A 25714-nucleotide genomic window follows, 5' to 3' on the forward strand; every position below is an offset into this window, starting at 1 on the left:
AAAGATAATTACATAAATTTCATTGTTTTACTTATTTTCTGTTTGACAGTTTGTGTAAATGTTATTTTTTCTGTTGTGGATTTCAAATAAATATGATTTTATTACTGTATTTTCTGTTTGTATCAATTGAAAGCTTTTGTTATTGTTTCTATAAAAAAGGTACGTTATTTCAGTGAAGGAAATAATGAACCACTCTGGCACCAGCTTTAGATACAGTCTGTGTGTTCTTTCAATTGAAAAAAAGCAGATGCTGACATAATGGTGCACTTATTAAATGTTACCTACAGAAAGTTACCGGAGGTTACATGTTCCAAGTAGTGTTTTAATTGGACCGTCAGTATAAACAGTTATCCTAAGTTACTAATTTTTAGTGAAATATCAAAGATGTATGTATGCATTCCTTTAATATCATTTAACTCTAGAGAAGTCTCTCTTTTAAAGTAAAATTTTTCATGTTACCTATGGCATTTAATTTACTACAAAAAAACCGCTGGAAACGTATACAATACATGTTGCACATTAATGCACTTATTCAAAGCTGATAGTGCTCAAAGAGAGTTAGAGAAATTATCTGTAAAATTGAGTCAGAATAATTAAATAATACTAATGTGATAAAACAAGAAAGAACAAAACAAAATCACAGGATCCGCAAATTTCTAAGTAAAACTGAAAAATTTGCATTACTAAACATTTGAGTATTACACAATTTAGAATTTGATTTAAAACCAGTTTCTGATTACCAAATTGTGTACACTTGAAGTACTTGTTCTGTAAGTTGATGTTACCTGTAATGGAATGTGTGTTTTATGAGAGACTGATATTTTCCTACTTCACTTACAGATTTGCTGATAATGTTAATAGGACACCCATAGCAATTTGTTGTTTTGTATCAAATTTGTTTTATTTGAGATAATTGAAATGATACACAATACCATCTTGAAAATATTGTTGGGAAACACAGCCATTATTTTGACGTGAAACATCAGTGAGTCGCTCTTAGTGTAATGGATTTCCACCATCAAAACATGCTGTCATGTGGAAACTCACATGCATTCCATTTAAAACTGCAATAATTTTACTGTGCAGTCTGTCTAGTTAAACATGTCTATATTCATATGATATTACGAAAAAAGCTGGATTAAAAGAATTGTCTGGCGACGGATAACAAAGCTGCAAGCAAGTTGAGTCTCGAGGGGGAGTTTGTCAGTAGTCCCGAATTGCACTTCCCTCTGTCTCTTTCTCTCCAGTCTTTAATATCCATGCCACGTGCATAACTGCATGATCCTTGATGTTGTTAACATAGATATGTAGGGTCTAAGTATATTTCTCATAATCTGTTCAATTTTCATTATACTCTACTTTATTTCTAAACTTGATGCATACCATGCTACATCAGATAATTGTGTGCTAAAAATAACAAGCAGCTGGTAGTTCCATTTACATTGAGAACATTTGTAACAAAAATTGGAAGGCAAAATTATTGACGAGATAAGTGCACAATGTAGTTTTGGTCACATCTTACTTAAAACTATTTAGTTACGGTAAATTGAGTCATTATTGTAATTTAATTGGTTTCTCATGTAACTTTGTAATTATTTTGTAGGCCAAATATTGTTTGTCTGGATTTTTCACATGTATGTACACACTAATACTTTCATAAGGGTCAAGATGTTTGTTTTTCCTAAGTACAATTACTTTTGTCTGACACAATGACTTTAGAATATTTTAAAAATAATTTAGTCTGCTGTCCTATAATTTTATGATTATAGTTAGGACAGTTAAGTGTTTTCCCTGCGTTTGTACCGTTAAATTGTATGTTGTTATAATTGATACACAGTATTACAGGTAGTCACTGATTATTAGTGATTGGAAAACTTAGCATCTATTATTGTGAGATTATCATTTTGAATGAAACTATTTATTTAAAACTTCATATTTATATTTCTAATGCATGTAAACTAAATATTCATATATACAAATGCCTACAAATTACCCTTTAGTTCAAATTTGTACAAATGAAACATTTTTTTATGCCATTTAAATAAAACAAAAAATAATATAAACACACATTTTAGTTAGAAAAATTGGTGGTGCAATATGTCAGCAAACATTAAGTTGCAGGTTTAATTCATAGAATATTTTAACAAATCAACTGGATTAAGTGGACTGGGTTATATTTTGAAGTTCTCAGAATACATGTAACTGGGGTGTATCTGAGAGACATGGCAAAATCACTAAGTATGGTCACAAAAATGAGTGCAGAGAATGAAACTCACTATATGAGTCAAGTGTAACATTTGGGGTGACACCAAGTATCAGTAGTATTGCTGTGGTTAACTTTACTCTTCCGCTAAAGCAAAAGGCAAGAAATTGCAAACTACTTTGTTTTCGTATTATTAGCCAATCATACACTTTTCACCTGTGAAATTATAAAATCTGCAGCAAAGATGGTGGACATGTTGTGTTTGTGTATTAAGTCTTATGAAATGAATAAAATGTTATGGTTGTAAATTTTAGTATTTATAATATATTTTTTGGAACCTTTTATAAGACTGAAACCACTACAAATCCTAATAACTAATACATACAGTATAATAGATACAATAGTTAAAACAGCATATATATAAACTTAAGATTAAAAATTTCATACTATACAATTGTACAACAATTTGACTGCTGAGTATTAGTGCAAACTGGTTGAATTAAAATCATCCACTTCTGCCCCCATTAAAACTTTCATTATTTCGTGCTTTGCATTCATGCACACTTGTTTGTCTTTGATATTGTCCAAAGCACTACCTATCCATTGTCCGAAACGCTCGTTCTCAGTAAGGCGTGGCTGTTCCCTTTTGAGTTCTTGAGCCACGCTATTGAGGATTGAGGTGTAACTGTCCTCGGATGCAGAATGTTTCTGTTTTTTGCACGACGTTTTAGGTGTACGTGAAAAAGGCTGAAATGAGTTTGAGGTCCCGGGCTGTTGAGAGATGGCAGGCTGTTCGTCTAAGGTCCCTGCCTCTTTTCCAGAGGCCCCAGGCTCTTCTTCAACTGAACCACCATTGAAAGGACGTGGCTGTGTGGTGTCTTGTGTTGAAACTTGAGTGTCTGTGACACTTGGCAAGTCACCCAGAGACTGGTCTTCATCCTAAATAAAGAAATACAGCTTATAGCTTTGAAAGTTAAACAAAAGCACTAAATTATATCTCACAATTTTGTCCTAGTCACGAATTTGTGGTTTATAGATGAAATTCATTTTCAAAACAGGAGATTTATGTATCACTTTTATTTTTTGTTTTACTTTTACATAGTCTGTCTATTAATAAAGATAGTGCAATATTAAAAAAAAAAAGGCCAACATCAAATTGGTTCCTAACAGTTAGTACCTACTTTACAAAATGGTAGTTCTGATAGTGATGCAGGATTAATTTAAACAAGAAAATAATTTGTAGTAAGCATATTCAGGGCAGCATTATTCAAAACAATAAAAATAATTCACCAAACATCTGCTGTTTTTAAAAATGACCAATGTCAGAATTGTAATGAAGCTCAGAGTTAAAATATTTTTTTCCTATTCCTTTGGCCCATACATTTAGCATCAACTTCACGATAGATAAATAAATTACATTTATGGATGACTTCATGATTTTAGTTGCTTTCCAGTGCTCTATGGTATTATCTTTCATTTTAGTGATAATATGTGGAATATGGTATACTGACAAGTATTTGAGGTGTTATTTTGGTTTCACAATAATTTACCATATAAAATTAAGTACAACACTGGTCAACAATTAATTTGAACACAGTTAGGTTAGTTTTCACAGTAATTAGGTACTGACGAGGCACATGCATCAGATACCAGGTCTTGTTAGGATGTGAAACAATGCACCAAAATGTCAGTAGTTACTACTTTTGTGGAAAAAAATACTAGTGAACCTTATTTTTATGTTGCATGATTGTAACCATCCTAATAGCCAATTACCATTAAATAACTCATTCATACCTATTTAATGCCATGCATAAAACACAGTTCTGGATTTTCAAAAATTAAATTATTTCCAGCTAGCAGGGTAAGTTGATGTGAAACATCTTCAGAGGGTAACGAAAAAGTAAAGCTGAATAGCTTAACCAAAAGTGTGACACAGTTTAATTGTACTTGATATTGTAATAATAGCCTTTTCACTTCATCAACCAAGACAATTCACCTTATCATAGTGCAATCTCAGTTATTCAATATAGAGTATAAACCCGTCATAATGTTTTAAAGGAGCATAAGGAAAAAACATTACAAGCAGGTAAACGTTTTATATGCAGTATATCAATTTTGCACTCGTCAGTGTTTGAACTTTTTAATAATGAACTCATGAAGCTATGTATATGCTTGAATTTGCTTAAGAAAGCCAATAATATTTCAACTTTGTTGTGCTTCAAGCTTCTATTTAATTTGTCTTTGAAGACAGACTGTACATTTATGTTAAATTGTCTCGCGGTTCATGACAATTATGTTTAGAGTGGAATGACTATTTCCAGTTCCTTCACCACTTGAAAATGTGTAACTTTGAGATTCTACGTACAAATGACATAAATTAAACTATTTCTCATCAGTACAAAACACTACAGCTACATTTTAAAAACGTTTTAAGTTTATGAATTTAAGAAAGTAAACATTATAAGCAGGAAATGCACCATTCGTGAAAAATTACATGCAGGAAAACATTATAACAAGGTTCTACTGTAGATTTATACGTCTTAAACAGGGGATGGGTGAACACTAAAGTTTGGCCTAACACTCCATGCTTTATCACTATAGCTCTTTTGTATTCATTTGGTTGCAAATTCTGCCAGCAGCAAAACTTAGAATTTGACGATTGTTTGTCAATGTCTTAAACCAGTACCTAACAATTGAATTTGAGAACAATATATACTAATATTATAAATTTGAATAGTTGGATGGATGTAGTGTGTCTGTGTGTATAGGTGTCTGCGTGTCTGCGTGTATAGGTGTCTGCGTGTCTGCGTGCGTGTATGCGTGTATGTGTGTATGTATGTACGTATGTACGTATGTTTGTTAATCATGCCAGAACGGAATTGAATAACATTTTGCACAGAGATAGGTTATGGGCCGGAGAGTGACATAGGCTCATTTTTATCGTAGAAAAATGCATGTATCCTGTGTATAAAATATGCGTTAACAGCAAACCATACAATGTATTGTGTTATGTATACAAATAGTGAGTTATGTGAGTGTTGAACGGTGTCGTCAGGATTAAGTCAAATCTGAAAGCGAATAGTTGATTCTGTTATGTCAGCTACATTATAAATATCACTTTAATATAGTCTACATGGAACAATGTTATGGGATAAGCAGAGAATAATATATATGTGGGTTTTTACCAGTGTACTGTGGATCCTGTATTTTTCATTTAATTAATTTTTGTGTATTATAGGTTTTGAGTATGGTAATGAAAATAACAATTTTACTCATTCTAGTTTGATTTTTGGTGCAGGCAATTATTGTTTTCAAATTCAGACTTCTTGCAATAAAATATCTGTGATATTGTAAAGTAGACTACAGTCCCACTTAGTCTGGTATTAAACCGGAAGTAACCGGTATTAAATTGAAGTTGAGACATTTCAAGTAATTTCCCTTGCTATTGTGATTTAGAATAGTCCCATCCGATCAATTATTTTCAGATACTGGTATTGAATTTTTTTAAAGTGAGACTCGTTGATATAACATTTTCTCGATATTATCAATACAGTCCCACCTGGTCAACTCTACTTTGTGATTGGTACCAATATTTTATTCCTCCTAATTTACCACTTTTCAGGCAATTTATACTTTCCGGTATAACAAACTTTAATAATAAAAAGGGAATGTGATTAATTTACCCAATTCAGCCATAAGTTGTAATGTGTACGGACATAATTTCATTGATAATGAAAAAATCTGCATTGGAAAATAGACTAGAAGGTTGGAGGGAGGGGGGGGGGGAATTATATTCTACATTACGATACAAGAAAAATATAATACTAAAAAATTAAATGCATGAAACATAGTGTGCATATAGTTACCCGCCCAAAACCCACACAGTCCCGTGCTTGTCTCATAAGGGGGTGTGGTAATGACATAAGCGACACCATCTTTGTGATCTCATCAGTTTGTTATGGTATTGCAATCTAGAGTAGTCCCAATTAAATTTGAGAACAATACTTACATATACCAATAATGGTTCCCACACTCTTGACACTGGTACATTTTTCAGTTTTGTTTCTGAGCCCTTCCTAGGTACTATATGTGCTACCAGGAAGAGTAGTTTCTTGTAGTACCAAAAGTTTGGTTCGTATACCTGCAAAAATATAAAAATGGGATTACTGTGATTGGCTTAATTCCATCACCTTTGCTAATAACTACTGATCAATTTATTTATTTGGTTACATTGGACTGTATAAAAAACATCAAAAAACTGTTACAGTTAAATACAATAGACTGAAGTATTTTTAATATTATAATTTCCAACAAAAACACAAAAGAAAATGAACATAACCTGGACAGATACAACTAAAAATACTTGAAACTACACATAAATAAATTTATGAGTGTCAAGGAATTCATACAAATGAAAAAAAGGTCTAGTAGAATTTATCCATACAGATTTTCTTTAATTTGTTTGTAACTTTCAGCTAAGCAGTTCATTAAAAATATTTACTTGATTTTCACTGTAAGCAGAATATATTTTACCAACTCTAATGTAATTAATATTTAATAATTTTCAGCTTCTTTAAATAAGGGGGGGGGGGTAGTATTCTCTTACTTTCAGGCATGTTTCCAGAGTAGAATAGAATGTAACACGTTAAATATTTCAGGATAGTTTATAATTAGTTCTACAGTTAGGTTAGATATAAAATGTTTGTTGGGTTAATTAAGCTACATTATGAATTATTAATTCCTAACCAAAAGCTTCAGAAATTTCTAAATATTTTTAATAAAAACAATCTAACCTAACCTAACCTCCTCCCGATTACATTGTAGGTCTATTTCCAATTTTCCTAACATAACCTAGAAACTCATTGAAAAGGTATAATACTGCAAAGTCATTTCATATTTTAAAAAAAATATCACAAAACAATTTTTTCTCAGTTATAATGAAACTGCCTAGAATTCGTTTAAAATTACAGTACCAAAAATGCACTGCAAAACAACATACCTAAAAAATTTAACAGGATTTAAAATCATTGTCCCCAAGCAAGATAATTTTAACACACCGAAATTAACTTACCTCATCCGTACCAGCACCACTCTTCTCAGATATTTTCTTTTTATTATACTCTGCAACGAAGTGAGAACGCAGTTTACAGAATTTGCTCTTCACTTCGTCGGCAGAAGTGCCGGGCCTCAAGCCTGACACAGCTCTTGCCACAGCCGCAAGAGCTTCGTTCCTGGCATGTTTATTATGATACATCGGGCTCTTTACGTTGTAAAGGCACGGATGTTTCTCGTAACTTTCAATTAAGATTTCAACGTGATCCACACACCACTTGGACGCCATGACGATATTGTTAGTCTTGTTTGAAAAACAGAGTCATGTGACCAGCGTACGCTTTTATGATTGGACGTAGGTGATCATGGGTAATACAGTAACAAATTTCCAAGCAGAAAGATAGAACACGTTCTAGTACGGTTTTAGGTGAGGATATGGGTATGAAAACTTTTATACCCAGAGCCAGACCCCTTGGAAGGGTGCTGAAATGTTACCCACACGGGAGAAGGCGCGCTAGCATAAAAATTACATGAAAACTGCTAAGGAAATGGGTGTCGTGTGGGGCAGGCTTAAGTGTTTCTAACCAGACCATTCATAACCTCAAAATCTCAAAGTTCGGAGTGCTATAAATATTTTAAAAAATTACGTACGTTATATAGAAATGGTGCTCCTTAAAGAAAATTTTCATGCGAGTAACGCAAAGTATAAGCTTCGTTGCAACATCACTAGGTTTCCATTTAATAGTGTTTCGAACTTACCATTTATAACCATACACATCTCAGAGTTCGAAATGCTAAACGAATGCCAAACACACTACGTACGTTATACAGGAGTAGTGCTCCTTAAAGAACACACTCCTGCGAGTAATGCTGACGTCGTCTGGCCGACGACCACCCCAGAGCCCGACCTGCACCCGCCAGTATACGCTCCCGCTAACGGAACACACCCCTGGCCATGGCCCACCCGAGTCAGGCGACCCGAACAGCAATTAAAGACAAAGCCACGGAAACCTGAGTAGACAAGAGAAGAACCGTACCCATTCCTCCTGAAACATTAAATGAGGATTTTAGCGACAATAAAATCTCTTCCAGACACACCCGTTTGGAGTCTAGCGTAATGAGGTCACGCCTGGCGCGAGAGAGGCCGAGCCTCCCTCGGACTCCATGCCAGTTCGGCAGTTCAGCGCAGCTCATGGACCGGGGCGGACCTACGTCCCACGGAGAGGCAACATCCTTTGTCTACATTGAAAGTAACGTCCGGTAAATATAGTCACTAATTAACCAAACCCCTTTTATTACTTAACCTCTCCGTGAGTACCCAGTCCCTTTTTTCGGTCCCGGACCTAATCCGGCCGCATCAACTTAAGGACACCCCGTACCACACTTGGTCAGGGGGGCTGTTCTTCAGCATACGGCACGGGCCGTCTCCCGCAACGTACAGAACTTTATTTAAGGTCACGCGCACGGCGCTGACCACAAACCCGCAAGGGAACTTGGACAGACTTAATTGCGGTGCGTGTTTCACCACAGTGGGCACAACACCCGCGCCGAGACATTTGCATACGGGATTGGCCGTCTCCAATCGCGCACCCCCTTCATTCAGTGTATTTTTGTATCCCGTATTTTGTATTGCTAACTTACGTTACCCGAGTAACGAGTGCCACGGAACTTGTGCGCACCCCCTTAATTCAGTGTATTTTTGTATCCCGTATTGTGTATTGCTAACTTACGTTACCCGAGTAACGAGTGCCACGTAACCTGCACGCGCCCCTTAATTCAGTGTATTTTGTGTCCCGCCTTTGTGTTACGAAATTACGTTACCTGCGTACCCAGTGAGACGTCTGAGACATAACAGCATCCGAGGCCACGTAACGCGGAACACAAACAATACGGCGCCACGGAATAACAAGTAAACCCCCCCCCCGGGGACCTCTGTAGAGTGTTGTATTGTGTACGACCCTCTGAATAAAAGGTACGACACCGCCACCTCAACTCCACGTCTCTTATTTAAAATCATCTCACGCAACACCGCCGCCGGCCCTAGTGGGCCACGCAGGGGCACATACATCCACGACCCCAAATTCATGACTAGAAACGAGCTAGTCTGGCGCCCACCCGGACAACACAGATCAAGAACTGCCTTTTCCCACTAGGAGCCACACCGGGACTCGAACCCGAGACCCCGGACGACGGCATTTGGCGCCCGCTGCGTGGGGCAGAAAATAACGTGAAAAAATTTTTTTTTTCACTTCTGGACATTTTCGAAATAAATTCACCAACAGGCGACAGCGGAGACACGAAACGGCCATTTTGGACACAGGAAGGGTCGAAGGCCAGACAGACCGGCGCGACGAGGCGAGCGGACAAAGGACACTCCAACCACCCCCACCCCCGCACGTCATCACGGCGAGGCGAGCAACGGAGCGACGTCACCACCCCCACTCCGCGCGGACCGTTTTCGCCTCCTCTTTGTGCGGCTGTCCGGGCACCTACCCCCACCTCGTCACCCCGCTTCACGCTCTCCGCTTCGGGCAACCATCCCGATACCCCCACTCCGCGCGGACCGTTTTCGCCTCCTCTTTGTGCGGCTGTCCGGGCACCTGCCCGCCGCCGATCTCAAACCCGCGCGCTACAACACGCGCCCAGACTACGAACAGCCCGTCACAGACGGCGAACTTGAACGTACAACATACAGCTCAACATGCAGGCACCACCTACAGACCTCGTGTGCACGCGTTGCCTATTACCAAGGGAAATAGACCTATTGACGGGATCACTGCCATGGTACAGGACATGCCAATGCGCGAACACCCGGGACAACGTCACCGAACAGACCTGGGGCAAGCCCTGGAGCGAGACGTTACTCGGCGAGCCGCACACCCAATTACCGTGGTAATGGGCACCGCTTAAGACGGAGGCACAAGCTAACGTCACACTGGGAGGCATACTACCGACTATGGTCCTCACGAGTGCGCGGACCAATCCGGCACCCAAATACATCCCACCACCAAGCGCAATCACCGGACCAAACACGGGGATGCATACACGCAACCCGTGCTACACAGGGAAGTTAGCACTACCCGAGTTCAGCGGAATAGGGCACGAAGTATCCAGAGACTTCCTAACACACTGCGAGGTCAGACTGGCACGGTCCGGAATACCGACCGATGAGTGGTCGGGGCGAGCGAGCGAACAGCTGAAGGGGACCGCCCGCCAATGGTGGAACACCTGGGGACGCTTCGGCATGCCCTGGGAGGAGTTTGCCATGTCGTTCAACCGCCGATTTGACACGGAACACGCACTGGTCCAATGCACGACACAGTTCTATGGCGAACGCCAACGCGACGGCGAACCCGTCGAGCAGTTTCTGGCCAAGAAAACGAAACTGTTCAATCGAGTAGCACCCGGCGCCGCGCCAGCCACCGCGCTCGCAACCATTACCACCCTCCTACACAATGAACTGCAACCGTTCATGCGGTGTTACCGCGCAGAGGAAGTTGAGGACTACGTCCGACAAGCCATAGACACGGAACGGAACATCCGGGGACTGCGACACTACGACCCCCCGAACACCGACCGGGACCTGGCCAGACTCCCAATGGGTCAGAGAATAGCCAGCGTCCAGAACCGGGAAGCAGGGGGCTACCCACCCGACCGCCCGCGACGAGCCATCGAGGACGCACCACCACCTGGTAGGCCCGATGGGTCATCGACACAGCAGGAACCCCCACTACCGCGATGCCAGTTGGGCTGCCCCGCAGGTACCCGCCACTGGCATGTCGACTGCCCACGCCGGCAAACACCACACATCACCAACACGTCGGGAAACGCCCACCCGGGGGCACGGCGGTAAAACCCGTGCCTCCGAGCAAACCGAGCCAACCCACACCCGCCGCGGAAATAGCCACACCGCAACTAAACCAGCTAGTCCGTCCCCGCGACGGCCTACTCCGCATCCCCGTGGAAGTCAACGGACAACCCACGGCGGCCCTGGTAGACACGGGCGCGAGCCACGTGTTTGTGGCCCCCCACCTGGTACCCCCCGGCGCGCTGCAGCCCCACCAAGCCGAGTTACGGTTAGCAACCAGCACGCAACCGGGAAGGACAGTGGGGCAAGCCGAACTCGAGGTACGCATTCGGGACGATGTCACCACGGTAACCGCCCTAGTGGTAGAGGACTTACACGAAGGGATAGTACTAGGCCAACCATGGTTAGCGAGACAAGATGCGGTGATCGAAATGAAACCCAGACGAGTTTACATTGGCACCCGCGAGCGGCTCACGGTGTACGCCATAGGCACTACCCCCGAGAGTCAGGGGGAGAAAGTAACCTTAGACCAGTTCCGCCACAACGTCCCCCACGAGTACCGAGCAGCAGTGGAACGCGTGTTGGCAGAAAGGCAGGACGTCTTCGCGGTAGCCGACCCACTGAAGCGCACCACCATCACCGAACACCACATCCCGACCACCCACGACAACCCAGTACACGAGGCCCCGAGAGGCTACGGGTTCCGGGAGCAGAGGGCCATCCGGGAGCAAGTGGCGGACATGCTTCGCGACGGGGTAGTCGAGCCGTCCAACAGTCATTACAACGCTTGCGTCGTATTAGCCCCAAAGAAAGACGGTTCGCTACGCTTCTGCGTCGATTTTCGGCCGCTAAACGCGATCACGATTAGCTCACCCCCACCTCAAATCAGCGTCGACGCCGCCGTAGCCGGACTCGGCCGCGCGAAAGTCTTCAGTACGCTCGACCTGAAGGCTGGGTATTGGCAAGTGCCCATACGGGCGGAAGACAGGGGGAAAACCGCGTTCACGATACCAGACGGGCGGAAGTTTCAATTTCGCGCCATGCCTTTTGGGCTAAAGTGCGCACCGGCCACGTTCCAGGGAATGATGACCCGAGTGTTGGAGGGGTACCTGGGCCGGTTTGCGATCTTGTACCTCGACGACGTGATCGTCTTCTCCGAGACGTGGGAGGACCACGCCAGACACCTGGCGCTGGTCCTAGAACGCTTGGCCACACACCATCTCACGGCCGCACACCACAAGTGTCATATCGGGACCCAGGAGGTCGAATTCCTGGGCCACCTAGTAAGCACGGCTGGCAACCGACCCCAACCCGTTCACTTGCGCAAGATCGCTGAAGCGGCACCACCGCGGACGAGGAAGCAACTCCAACGGTTTATCGGCCTGGTGAACTGGCTCAGGGGGTACATCCCCGACTTCTCCCGTACCATCGCACCACTGACCGACCTCCTGTCACCACGGGCACGGTACCATTGGGGCGAACCCGCGCAACGCGCCTTTGAAGAAATAAAAGCCGCCTTCACTCGCTGTCACACCCTCACACGAGTAGACCCCGGACGCCGCCTCTACCTCCAGACCGACGCCAGCGCACTCGGTGTGGGCGCGGTGCTTTTTCACACGGACCCGAATGGGGTCCGCGAGGTCATCGACTACGCTAGCGCAAAGCTCGGACCGGCCGAACGCCGGTATCACAGCAACGAGCAAGAGTGCCTAGCCGTAGTCTGGGCCATGAAGAAGTACCGGCCCCACCTGGAGGGGAAGTGCTTCACACTGAGGACGGACAACAGCTGCCTCACCTGGCTGCGTACGATGCAGGGGCGGAAAGGCAAACTCATACGATGGGCGCTATTCCTCCAGTCGTTCGACTTCGACGTCGAGCACGTTCCCGGCACGGAGAACCAGCTCCCCGACTTACTGTCGCGGGAACCCGACGACCGAACAGAGCTGACGGACGAGGACGACTGGGAGGAGATTCTACCCCCGGACACACCACACGGACACGCATCGCACGACTCGGCATGCGCGCGCATCACGGCCGACGCGGACGGGGACGAAGACCCACCCAACACCGTGGCCGACGTCCAGGACCGGGTACGTCGAGCTCAGGAAACGTCAATAGACGCGGCAAGACGCCGCCAGCAAGCGACCGCCGGACACGAGGCGTGGCGCGTGCAAGACGGCCTGATTCAGACTCACACACCCGGACACCAGGAAGACTGGAGGACCTACGTCCCGACGGAAGCCCGAGAAGCGGTCCTTCGGTTCTTCCACGACCACGACCTCGCTGGACACCCGGGGACCGATCAGACACGACGAGAAGTCACCCGTCACTACCACTGGCCCCGCGTCACGTACGACGTACGTACGTACGTGCGCGAATGCGAGGTCTGTCAGGCGAGGAAAGCGAGGCGGCGTGACGGCGAGGAGCAACAACGACCCAGGGAACCCACCACCGCCTTCCAAACGATAGCCTTGGACGTAATGGACCCCTACCCCCGCACGCCGCGCGGCAAACGCTTCCTCCTCGTCGTGACGGACCTCTTCACACGGTGGACGGAGGCATATCCATGCGGGAACGTGCGCACACCTACCATCATCAGCCTGCTGACCAGGGAATTCCTGTCCCGTTGGGGATACCCCCAGTCGGTGTTGACGGACAACGCCAGTCAGTTCCTGGGGCGACATTGGAAGGGCTGGTGCGACGAACACCAGATCGAGCACCACACGACACCCGCCTACCACCCGAGAGTGAACCCGACAGAGCGCCGGAACCAGGAACTGAAGGCACAGCTCCGGATCCGGCTGGGGGTGGACCACACGCAGTGGGACCTGCACGTGGCTGACGCCCTCTTCTGTGTACGACGCCGCACCAACGCCGCAACCGGCCGCACACCGGCCGAAATGATACAGGGCCACAACCTGCCCTTACCGGGAGAATGGGCCACACACGGCACTCCACACCCCGACGAGACGACGGAGGAACGCGATCAACGACGGGTGACTCTGCACGACGAGGCAAGACGTAGGCAGGAGAGGTACGCCAACCGAATCACCCCAATCACAGATCATCCTCCACCCGCCATGCAGGTCGGCGATCAGGTGTTCGCGCGACTACACCCACTTTCAGCCGCACCCCGCAACTATTGCGCGGGACTGGCCCCGCGCTGGGGCGGGCCATACACGGTACGGCGACGACTCGGCAGGACGACGTACTTAGTCCGCACGGAGGGACGGCGCCTGAAGAAGGTGCACAGGGACGACATCCGGCTCACCGCCCTACCTGGGGAGAGGAACCCAGACGGAGACGCAGGACCCCCCACTCCGGACGAAAACGGACGCCGTACGCCGGAGAGCGACGCAGTCCAGGATGAGGACGACTCGCCGGAAGCGACCCCTGCTAGGAGCCGACCCGAACCGCGCCCATACCGCACCCTGGTGTTCACGAACACCACGTCCAACAGGCCCCGCGACGAACCCGCGGACACGCCCGGGACATCACCCGCAGAGGCCGCGTCAGACGACGAGGCGAGGCCACAACCACGGCGGTGGCGGCGCCCGCCCACGTACCTCGACGATTACGCACTTAGCACGGCCACGGGGGACACAGGGGGCGACCCCACCCACGACGTGCCAGACGAGCCGGAAGAGGTCCACGAGGACGCACCGGAGACGGCAGTGGTACCCTGGGAGGGGAGCGGGGTGTACGAGAGCCCCCCACCGCAATACTACCCACGGGGCGATGACGAAGAGGCCGTGGAGATCGCCGAGCTGTCGCACAGCATAGGTCACTCCGATGCGTGCAACGATGACAGGCCAACGCCGATCGTCATGCAACCCGGAGAGACCGACCCGGAGATCGCCGCCTCAGCATCAGCCGCCATACCCGAACGGGAACGGACTCCGTACCAGTCCACGAACTGTCAACCGCCGCCGAAGGAGGACCTCCGCGGACCGGGACATCGACTGGGGACAAACGAACCCGCCAGCGAGCCCGCGGAACGACCCCGACGGGCCCACAGACCTCCAGTTCGCCTGGCCGACTACGACCTGGGAACGGGGCGCAGAGCCTGTCAGCCGCAAGGCCACCACGACGACTCGACCCCCGGATGTTCGGCGTGGGACGACCCGGGGCAGGTGCTCGGGCCCTACCAACTGCGGCCACCGCGAGCGCCACCCGGGTGGAGCTGTTGCCGGAGCTAGGAGGCGCCACGACGCCGCCCCCGGCACGCCTGCCACGACAGCAACCGGGGCGGCGAGCACGCTGGCCCAGTCGGCCACGATCACCAGGTCCAGTGCGCTGACCCTATCAGCCGCTGACCCCGCCCAGGCGCCACGAAGCCGCCCCCGGCACGCCTGCCACGACGGCAACCGGGGCGGCGCGCACGCTGGCCCAGTCGGCCACGATCACCAGGTCCAGTGCGCTGACCCTATCAGCCGCTGAACCCGCCCAGGCGCCACGACGCCGCCCCCGGCACGTCTGCCACGACGGCAACTGGGGCGGCGCGCACGCTGGCCCAGTCGGCCACGATCACCAGGTCCAGTGCGCTGGCCCTACCAGCCGCTGACCACACACCGGCACCACGACGCCACCCCCGGCACGCCTGCCACGACGGCAACCGGGGCGGCGCACACATTGGCCCAGTCGGCCACGATCCCCAGGTCCAGTGCGCTGGCCCTACCAGCCGCTGACCACACACCGGCACCACGACGCCGCCCCCGGCACGCCTGCCACGATGACAACCGGGGCGGCGCGCACGCTGGCCCAGTCAGCCACGATCACCAGGTCCAGTGCGCTGACCCTATCAGCCGCTGACCCCGCCCAGGCGCCACGACGCCGCCCCCGGTACGCCTGCCACGACGGCAACCGGGGCGGCGCGCACGTTGGCCCAGTCGGCCACGTTCACCAGGTCCAGTGCGCTGACCCTATCAGCCGCTGACCCCGCCCCAGGCGCCACGACGCCGCCCCCGGCACGCCTGCCACGACGGCAACCGGGGCGGCGCGCACGCTGGCCCAGTCGGCCACGATCACCAGGTCCAGTGCGCTGACCCTATCAGCCGCTGAACCCGCCCAGGCGCCACGACGCCGCCCCCGGCACGTCTGCCACGACGGCAACTGGGGCGGCGCGCACGCTGGCCCAGTCGGCCACGATCACCAGGTCCGGTGCGCTGGCCCTACCAGCCGCTGACCACACACCGGCACCACGACGCCGCCCCCGGCACGCCTGCCACGACGGCAACCGGGGCGGCGCGCACATTGGCCCAGTCGGCCACGATCCCCAGGTCCAGTGCGCTGGCCCTACCAGCCGCTGACCACACACCGGCACCACGACGCCGCCCCCGGCACGCCTGCCACGATGACAACCGGGGCGGCGCGCACGCTGGCCCAGTCAGCCACGATCACCAGGTCCAGTGCGCTGACCCTATCAGCCGCTGACCCCGCCCAGGCGCCACGACGCCGCCCCCGGTACGCCTGCCACGACGGCAACCGGGGCGGCGCGCACGTTGGCCCAGTCGGCCACGTTCACCAGGTCCAGTGCGCTGACCCTATCAGCCGCTGACCCCGCCCCAGGCGCCACGACGCCGCCCCCGGCACGCCTGCCACGACGGCAACCGGGGCGGCGCGCACGCTGGCCCAGTCGGCCACGATCACCAGGTCCAGTGCGCTGACCCTATCAGCCGCTGAACCAGCCCAGGCGCCACGACGCCGCCCCCGGCACGTCTGCCACGACGGCAACCGGGGCGGCGCGCGCGCTGGCCCAGTCGGCCACGATCACCAGGTCCAGTGCGCTGGCCCTACCAGCCGCTGACCACACACCGGCACCACGACGCCGCCCCCGGCACGCCTGCCACGACGGCAACCGGGGCGGCGCGCACGCTGGCCCAGTCGGCCACGATCACGAGGTCCAGTGCGCTGACCCTATCAGCCGCTGACCCCGCCCAGGCGCCACGATGCCGCCCCCGGCACGTCTGCCACGATGACAACCGGGGCGGCGCGCACGTTGGCCCAGTCGGCCACGATCACCAGGTCCAGTGCGCTGACCCTATCAGCCGCTGACCCCGCACAGGCGCCACGACGCCGCCCCCGGAACGCCTGCCACGACGGCAACCGGGGCGGCGCGCACGTTGGCCCAGTCGGCCTTGATCACCAGGTCCAGTACGCGGAGCCAACCAGCTGCTGAGCCGCGAACCACGCCGGGATGGAGCGGCCGGAGCTAGGGGTGGCCCCATGTTAGCGGGACCATAAGCGGCACAAGGTCGGGCTTCACAGGGGGGGGGCGTTTGACGTCGTCTGGCCGACGACCACCCCAGAGCCCGACCTGCACCCGCCAGTATACGCTCCCGCTAACGGAACACACCCCTGGCCATGGCCCACCCGAGTCAGGCGACCCGAACAGCAATTAAAGACAAAGCCGCGGAAACCTGAGTAGACAAGAGAAGAACCGTACCCAATCCTCCTGAAACATTAAATGAGGATTTTAGCGACAATAAAATCTCTTCCAGACACACCCGTTTGGAGTCTAGCGTAATGAGGTCACGCCTGGCGCGAGAGAGGCCGAGCCTCCCTCGGACGCCATGCCAGTTCGGCAGTTCAGCGCAGCTCATGGACCGGGGCGGACCTACGTCCCACGGAGAGGCAACATCCTTTGTCTACATTGAAAGTAACGTCCGGTAAATATAGTCACTAATTAACCAAACCCCTTTTATTACTTAACCTCTCCGTGAGTACCCGGTCCCTTTTTTCGGTCCCGGACCTAATCCGGCCGCATCAACTTAAGGACACCCCGTACCACACTTGGTCAGCAGGGCTGCTCTTCAGCATACGGCACGGGCCGTCTCCCGCAACGTACAGAACTTTATTTAAGGTCACGCGCACGGCGCTGACCACAAACCCGCAAGGGAACTTGGACAGACTTAATTGCGGTGCGTGTTTCACCACAGTGGGCACAACACCCGCGCCGAGACATTTGCATACGGGATTGGCCGTCTCCAATCGCGCACCCCCTTCATTAAGTGTATTTTTGTATCCCGTATTTTGTATTGCTAACTTACGTTACCCGAGTAACGAGTGCCACGGAACTTGTGCGCACCCCCTTAATTCAGTGTATTTTTGTATCCCGTATTGTGTATTTCTAACTTACGTTACCCGAGTAACGAGTGCCACGGAACTTGTGCGCACCCCCTTAATTCAGTGTATTTTTGTATCCCGTATTGAGTATTGCTAACTTACGTTACCCGAGTAACGAGTGCCACGTAACCTGCAAGCGCCCCTTAATTCAGTGTATTTTGTGTCCCGCCTTTGTGTTACGAAAAACGTTACCTGCGTACCCAGTGAGACGTCTGAGACATAACAGCATCCGAGGCCACGTAACGCGGAACACAAACAATACGGCGCCACGGAATAACAAGTAAAACCCCCCTGGGGACCTCTGTAGAGTGTTGTATTGTGTACGACCCTCTGAATAAAAGGTACGACACCGCCACCTCAACTCCACGCTTCTTATTTAAAATCATCTCACGCAACACCGCCGCCGGCCCTAGTGGGCCACGCAGGTGCACATACATCCACGACCCCAAATTCATGACTAGAAACGAGCTAGTCTGGCGCCCACCCGGACAACACAGATCAAGAACTGCCTTTTCCCACTAGGAGCCACACCGGGACTCGAACCCGAGACCCCGGACGACGGCAATGCAAAGTATCAGCTTCGTGGCAACATCATCTGGTATCCATTTTATAGTTTTTCGAACTTGACCATTTAAAACCATACACTACTCCTTGTTCGAAGTGTTGAAAAAATGACAAAAACACTACATACGTGAGACAGGACTAGTGCTCCTTAAAGAACACAAGCCTGGGAGTAATGCAAAGTATCAACTTCGTGGCAACATCATCTGGTATCCATTTTACAGTGTTTCTAACATGACGATTCATTACCTCACACTTCTCAGAGAACTGATATAAAAAAAAATGTAAAAAACACTACGTACGTTATACAGGACTAGTGCTACTTAAAGAACACACTCCTGCGAGTAATGCAAAGAATCAGCTTCGTGGCAACATCATCTGGTTTCCATTTTATAGTGTTTCGAACTTGACCATTATAACCATACACTACTCATTGTTCGAAGTGTTGAAAGAATGTCAAAAACACTACGTACATTATACAGGACTAGTGCTCTTTAAAAAAAACACTCATGTGAGTAATGCAAATTATCAGCTTCGTGGCAACATCATCTGGTTTCCATTTTATAGTGTTTCTAATATGACCATTCATTACCTCACACATCTCAGAGAACGAAGTGTTGAAAAAATGTCAAAAACCCTACGTACATTATACAGGACTAGTGCTTCTTATAGAACACACTCCTGCGAGTAATGCAAAGTATCAGCTTCGTGGCAACATCATCTGGTTTCCATTTTATAGTGTTTAGAACTTGACCATTTATAACCATACATTACTCATTGTTCGAAGTGTTGAAAAAATGACAAAAACACTACGTAAATTATATAGGACTAGTGCTCCTTAAAAAACACACTCCTGCGAGTAATGCAAAGTATCGGCTTTGTGGCAACATCATCTGGTATCCATTTTATTGTGTTTCTAACATGACGAATCATTACCTCACACATCTCAGAGAACAAAGTGTTAAAAAAATTAAAAAAACACTACGTACATTATACAGGACTAGTGCTCCTTAAACAACACACTCCAACGAGTAAAGCAAACTATCAGCTTCGTAGCAACATCGTCTGGTTTCCATTTTATAGTGTTTAGAACTTGACAATTTATTAACATACTCTACTCATTGTTCGAAGTGTTAAAAAATTCTCAAAAACACTACATATGTTATACAGGACTAGTGCTCCTTAAAGAACAAACTCCTGCCAGTAATGCAAAGTATCAGCTTCGTGGCAACATCATCTGGTATTTAATAGTGTTGCTAACATGACGATCATTACCTCACACATCTTAAAGAACCAAGTGTTAAAAAAATGTAAAAAACACTACGTACGTTAAACAGGACTAGTGCTCTTTAAAGAACACACTCAAGCGTGTAATGCAAAGTATCAGCTTCGTGGCAACATCATCTGGTTTCCATTTTATAGTGTTTCGAACTTGACCATTATAACCATACACTACTCATTGTTCGAAGTGTGGAAAAAATGTCAAAAACACTACGTACATTATACAGGACTAGTGCTCTTTAAAAAAAACACTCATGTGAGTAATGCAAATTATCAGCTTCGTGGCAACATCATCTGGTTTCCATTTTATAGTGTTTCTAATATGACCATTCATTACCTCACACATCTCAGAGAACGAAGTGTTGAAAAAATGTCAAAAACCCTACGTACATTATACAGGACTAGTGCTTCTTATAGAACACACTCCTGCGAGTAATGCAAAGTATCAGCTTCGTGGCAACATCATCTGGTTTCCATTTTATAGTGTTTAGAACTTGATCATTTATAACCATACATTACTCATTGTTCGAATTGTTGAAAAAATGACAAAAACACTACGTACATTATACAGGACTAGTGCTCCTTAAAAAACACACTCCTGCGAGTAATGCAAAGTATCGGCTTTGTGGCAACATCATCTGGTATCCATTTTATTGTGTTTCTAACATGACGAATCATTACCTCACACATCTCAGAGTACGAAGTGTTAAAAAAATGAAAAAAACACTACGTACATTATACAGGACTAGTGCTCCTTAAACAACACACTCCAACGAGTAAAGCAAACTATCAGCTTCGTAGCAACATCGTCTGGTTTCCATTTTATAGTGTTTAGAACTTGACAATTTATTAACATACTCTACTCATTGTTCGAAGTGTTAAAAAATTCTCAAAAACACTACATATGTTATACAGGACTAGTGCTCCTTAAAGAACAAACTCCTGCCAGTAATGCAAAGAATAGCTTCGTGGCAACATCATCTGGTATTTTATAGTGTTGCTAACATGACGATTCATTACCTCACACATCTTAAAGAACCAAGTGTTAAAAAAATGTAAAAAACACTACGTACGTTATACAGGACTAGTGCTCTTTAAAGAACACACTCAAGCGTGTAATGCAAAGTATCAGCTTCGTGGCAACATCATCTGGTTTCCATTTTATAGTGTTTCTAACATGACGATTCATTACCAATCACATATCAGAGAACAAAGTGTTAAAAAAATGTAAAAAACACTACGTACGTTATACAGTACTAGTGTTCCTTAAAGAAGACACTCCTGCGAGTAATGCAAAGTATCAGCTTCGTGGAAACATCATCTGGTATCCAATTTATAGTTTTTCGAACTTGACCATTTAAAACCATACACTACTCCTTGTTCGAAGTGTTGAAAAAATGACAAAAACACTACATACGTGAGACAAGACTAGTGCTCCTTAAAGAACACAAGGCTGGGAGTAATGCAAAGTATCAGCTTCGTGGCAACATTATCTGGTATCCATTTTACAGTGTTTCTAACATGACGATTCATTACCTCACACTTCTCAGAGAACTGAGATAAAAAAAAATGTAAAAAACACTACGTACGTTATACAGGACTAGTGCTACTGAAAGAACACACTCCTGCGAGTAATGCAAAAAATCAGCTTCGTGGCAACATCATCTGGTTTCCATTTTATAGTGTTTCGAACTTGACCATTTATAACCATACACTACTCATTGTTCGAAGTGTTGAAAAAATGTCAAAAACACTACGTACGTTATACAGGACTAGTGCTCTTTAAAAAAAACACTCATGTGAGTAATGCAAATTATCAGCTTCGTGGCAACATCATCTGGTTTCCATTTTATAGTGTTTCTAAAATGACCATTCATTACCTCACACATCTCAGAGAACAAAGTGTTGAAAAAATGTCAAAAACCCTACGTACGTTATACAGGACTAGTGCTTCTTATAGAACACACTCCTGCGAGTAATGCAAAGTATCAGCTTCGTGGCAACATCATCTGGTTTCCATTTTATAGTGTTTAGAACTTGACCATTTATAACCATACATTACTCATTGTTCGAAGTGTTGAAAAAATGACAAAAACACTATGTACGTTATACAGGACTAGTGCTCTTTAAAAAAAACACTCATATGAGTAATCCAAATTATAAGCTTCGTGGCAACATCATCTGTTTTCCATTTTATAGTGTTTCTAAAATGACCATTCATTACCTCACACATCTCAGAGAACGAAGTGTTGAAAAAATGTCAAAAACCCTACGTATGTTATACAGGACTAGTGCTTCTTATAGAACACACTCCTGCGAGTAATGCAAAGTATCAGCTTCGTGGCAACATCATCTGGTTTCCATTTTATAGTGTTTAGAACTTGACCATTTATAACCATACATTACTCATTGTTCGAAGTGTTGAAAAAATGACAAAAACACTACGTACATTATACAGTACTAGTGCTCCTTAAAAAAACTCCTGCGAGTAATGCAAAGTATCGGCTTTGTGGCAACATCATCTGGTATCCATTTTATTGTGTTTCTAACATGACGAATCATTACCTCACACATCTCAGAGAACGAAGTGTTAAAAAAATGAAAAAAACACTACGTACATTATACAGGACTAGTGCTCCTTAAACAACACACTCCAACGAGTAAAGCAAACTATCAGCTTCGTAGCAACATCGTCTGGTTTCCATTTTATAGTGTTTAGAACTTGACAATTTATTAACATACTCTACTCATTGTTCGAAGTGTTAAAAAATTCTCAAAAACACTACATATGTTATACAGGACTAGTGCTCCTTAAAGAACAAACTCCTGCCAGTAATGCAAAGTATCAGCTTCGTGGCAACATCATCTGGTATTTAATAGTGTTGCTAACATGACGATTCATTACCTCACACATCTTAAAGAACCAAGTGTTAAAAAAATGTAAAAAACACTACGTACGTTAAACAGGACTAGTGCTCTTTAAAGAACACACTCAAGCGTGTAATGCAAAGTATCAGCTTCGTGGCAACATCATCTGGTTTCCATTTTATAGTGTTTCTAACATGACGAGTCAGTACCAATCACATATCAGAGAACGAAGTGTTAAAAAAATGTAAAAAACACTACGTACGTTATACAGGACTTGTGTTCCTTAAAGAAGACACTCCTGCGAGTAATGCAAAGTATCAGCTTCGTGGCAACATCATCTGGATTCCATTTTATAGTGTTTCGAACTTGACCATTTATAACCATACACTACTCATTGTTCGAAGTTTTGAAAAAATGTAAAAAACACTACGTACGTTATACAGGACTAAAGCTACTTAAAGAACACACTCCTGCGAGTAACGCAAACTATCAGCTTCGTGGCAACATCGTCTGGTTTCCATTTTATAGTGTTTCGAACTTGACAATATATTAAAATACTGTACTCATTAATCAAAGTGTTGAAAAAATGTCAAAAATACTACGTACGTTATACAGGACTAGTGCGCCTTAAAGAACACACTCCAGCGAGTAATGCAAAGTATCATCTTCGTGGCAACATCATCTGGCATCCATTTAATAGTGTTTCGAACTTACCATTTATAACCATACACATTTCAGAATTCGAAATGCTAAACGAATGCAAAAAACACTATGTACGTTATACAGGATTAAAGCTCCTTAAAGAACACACTCCTGCGAGTAATGCAAAGTATCAGCTTCGTGGCAACATCATCTGGTTTCCATTTTATAGTGTTTCGAACAGGACCATTTATAACCATAAACTACTCGTTGTTCGAAGTGTTGAAAAAATCTCAAAAACACTATGTACGTTATACAGGACTATTGCTCCTTTAAGAACACACTCCAGCGAGTAATGCAAACTATCAGCTTCGTGGCAACATCAACTGGCTTCCATTTTATAGTGTTTTGAACTTATCATTTATACCCATACACATCTCAGAGTTCAAAATGCTAAATGAATGCCAAAAACACTACGGACGTTGTACAGGACTAGTGCTCCTTAAAGAACAAACTCCTGCCAGTAATGCAAAGTATCAGCTTCGTGGCAACATCATCTGGTATTTTATAGTGTTGCTAATATGACGATTCATTACCTCACACATCTTAAAGAACCAAGTGTTGAAAAAATGTAAAAAACCCTACGTACGTTATACAGGACTAGTGCTCCTTAAAGAACACACTCAAGCGTGTAATGCAAAGTATCAGCTTCGTGGCAACATCATCTGGTTTCCATTTTATAGTGTTTCAAACATGACGATTCATTACCAATCACATATCAGAGAACGAAGTGTTAAATAAATGTAAAAAACACTACGTAAATTATACAGGACTAGTGCTCCTTAAAGAACACACTCCTGCGAGTAATGCAAACTATCAGCTTCGTGGCAACATCGTCTGGTTTCCATTTTATAGTGTTTAGAACTTGACAATATATTAACATAGTGTACTCATTGTTCGAAGTGTTAAAAAAATATCAAAAACACTACGTACGTTATACGGGACTAGTGCTCCTTAAAGAACACACTTCTGCAAGTAATGCAAAGAATCAGCTTCGTGGTAACATCATCTGGTTTCCATTTTACCGTGTTTCGAAACTTGACCATTTATAACCATACACTACACTACTTATTGTTCGAAGTGTTGAAAAAATGTCAAAAACACTACATACGTTATACAGGACTAGTGCTCCTTCAAGAACACACTTCTGCGAGTAATTCAAACTATCGGTTTTGCGGTAACATCATCTGGTATCCATTTTATAGTGTTTCTAACATGACGATTCATTACCTCACACATCTCAGAGAACGAATTGTTAAGAAAATTTAAAAAACACTACGTACGTTATACAGGACTAGTGCTCCTTAAAGAACACACTCCAGCGAGTAATGCAAAGAATCAGCTTCGTGGAAACATCACCAGGTTTCCATTTTATAGTGTTTGGAACTTACCATTTATAACCATACACATCTCAGAATTCGAAATGCTAAACGAATGCCAAAACACTACGTACTTTATACAGGACTAGTGCTCTTTAAAGAACATAATCCTGCAAGTAATGCAAAGTATCAGCTTCGTGGCAACATCTTCTGGGATCCATTTTATAGTGTTTCGAACTTGACCATTTATAACCATACACTACTCGTTGTTCGAAGTGTTGAAAAATGTCAAAAACACTACATACGTTATACAGGACTATTCCTCCTTTTAGAACACACTCCAGCGAGTAATGCAAAGTATCAGCTTTGTTGCAACATCACCTGGTTTCAATTTTATAGTGTTTCGAACTTTCCATTTATAACCATACACATCTCAGAGTTCGAAATACTAAACGAATGCCAAAAACACAACGTACATTATACAGGACTAGTGCTCCTTAAAGAACACACTCCTGCGAGTAATGCAAAGAATCGGCTTCGTGGCAACATCATCTGGTATTCATTTTATAGTGTTTAGAATTTATCATTTATAACCATATATATCTCAGAGTTCGAAATGCTAAACGAATGCCAAAACACTACGTTCGCTATACAGGACTAGTGCTCCTTAAAGAACACACTTCTGCAAGTAATGCAAAGAATCAGCTTCGTGGTAACATCATCTGGTTTCCATTTTACCGTGTTTCGAAACTTGACCATTTATAACCATACACTACACTACTTATTGTTCGAAGTGTT

This window comes from Bacillus rossius, chromosome 1, assembly GCF_032445375.1.
Source record: "Bacillus rossius redtenbacheri isolate Brsri chromosome 1, Brsri_v3, whole genome shotgun sequence".
Lineage (NCBI taxonomy): Eukaryota > Metazoa > Arthropoda > Insecta > Phasmatodea > Bacillidae > Bacillus > Bacillus rossius.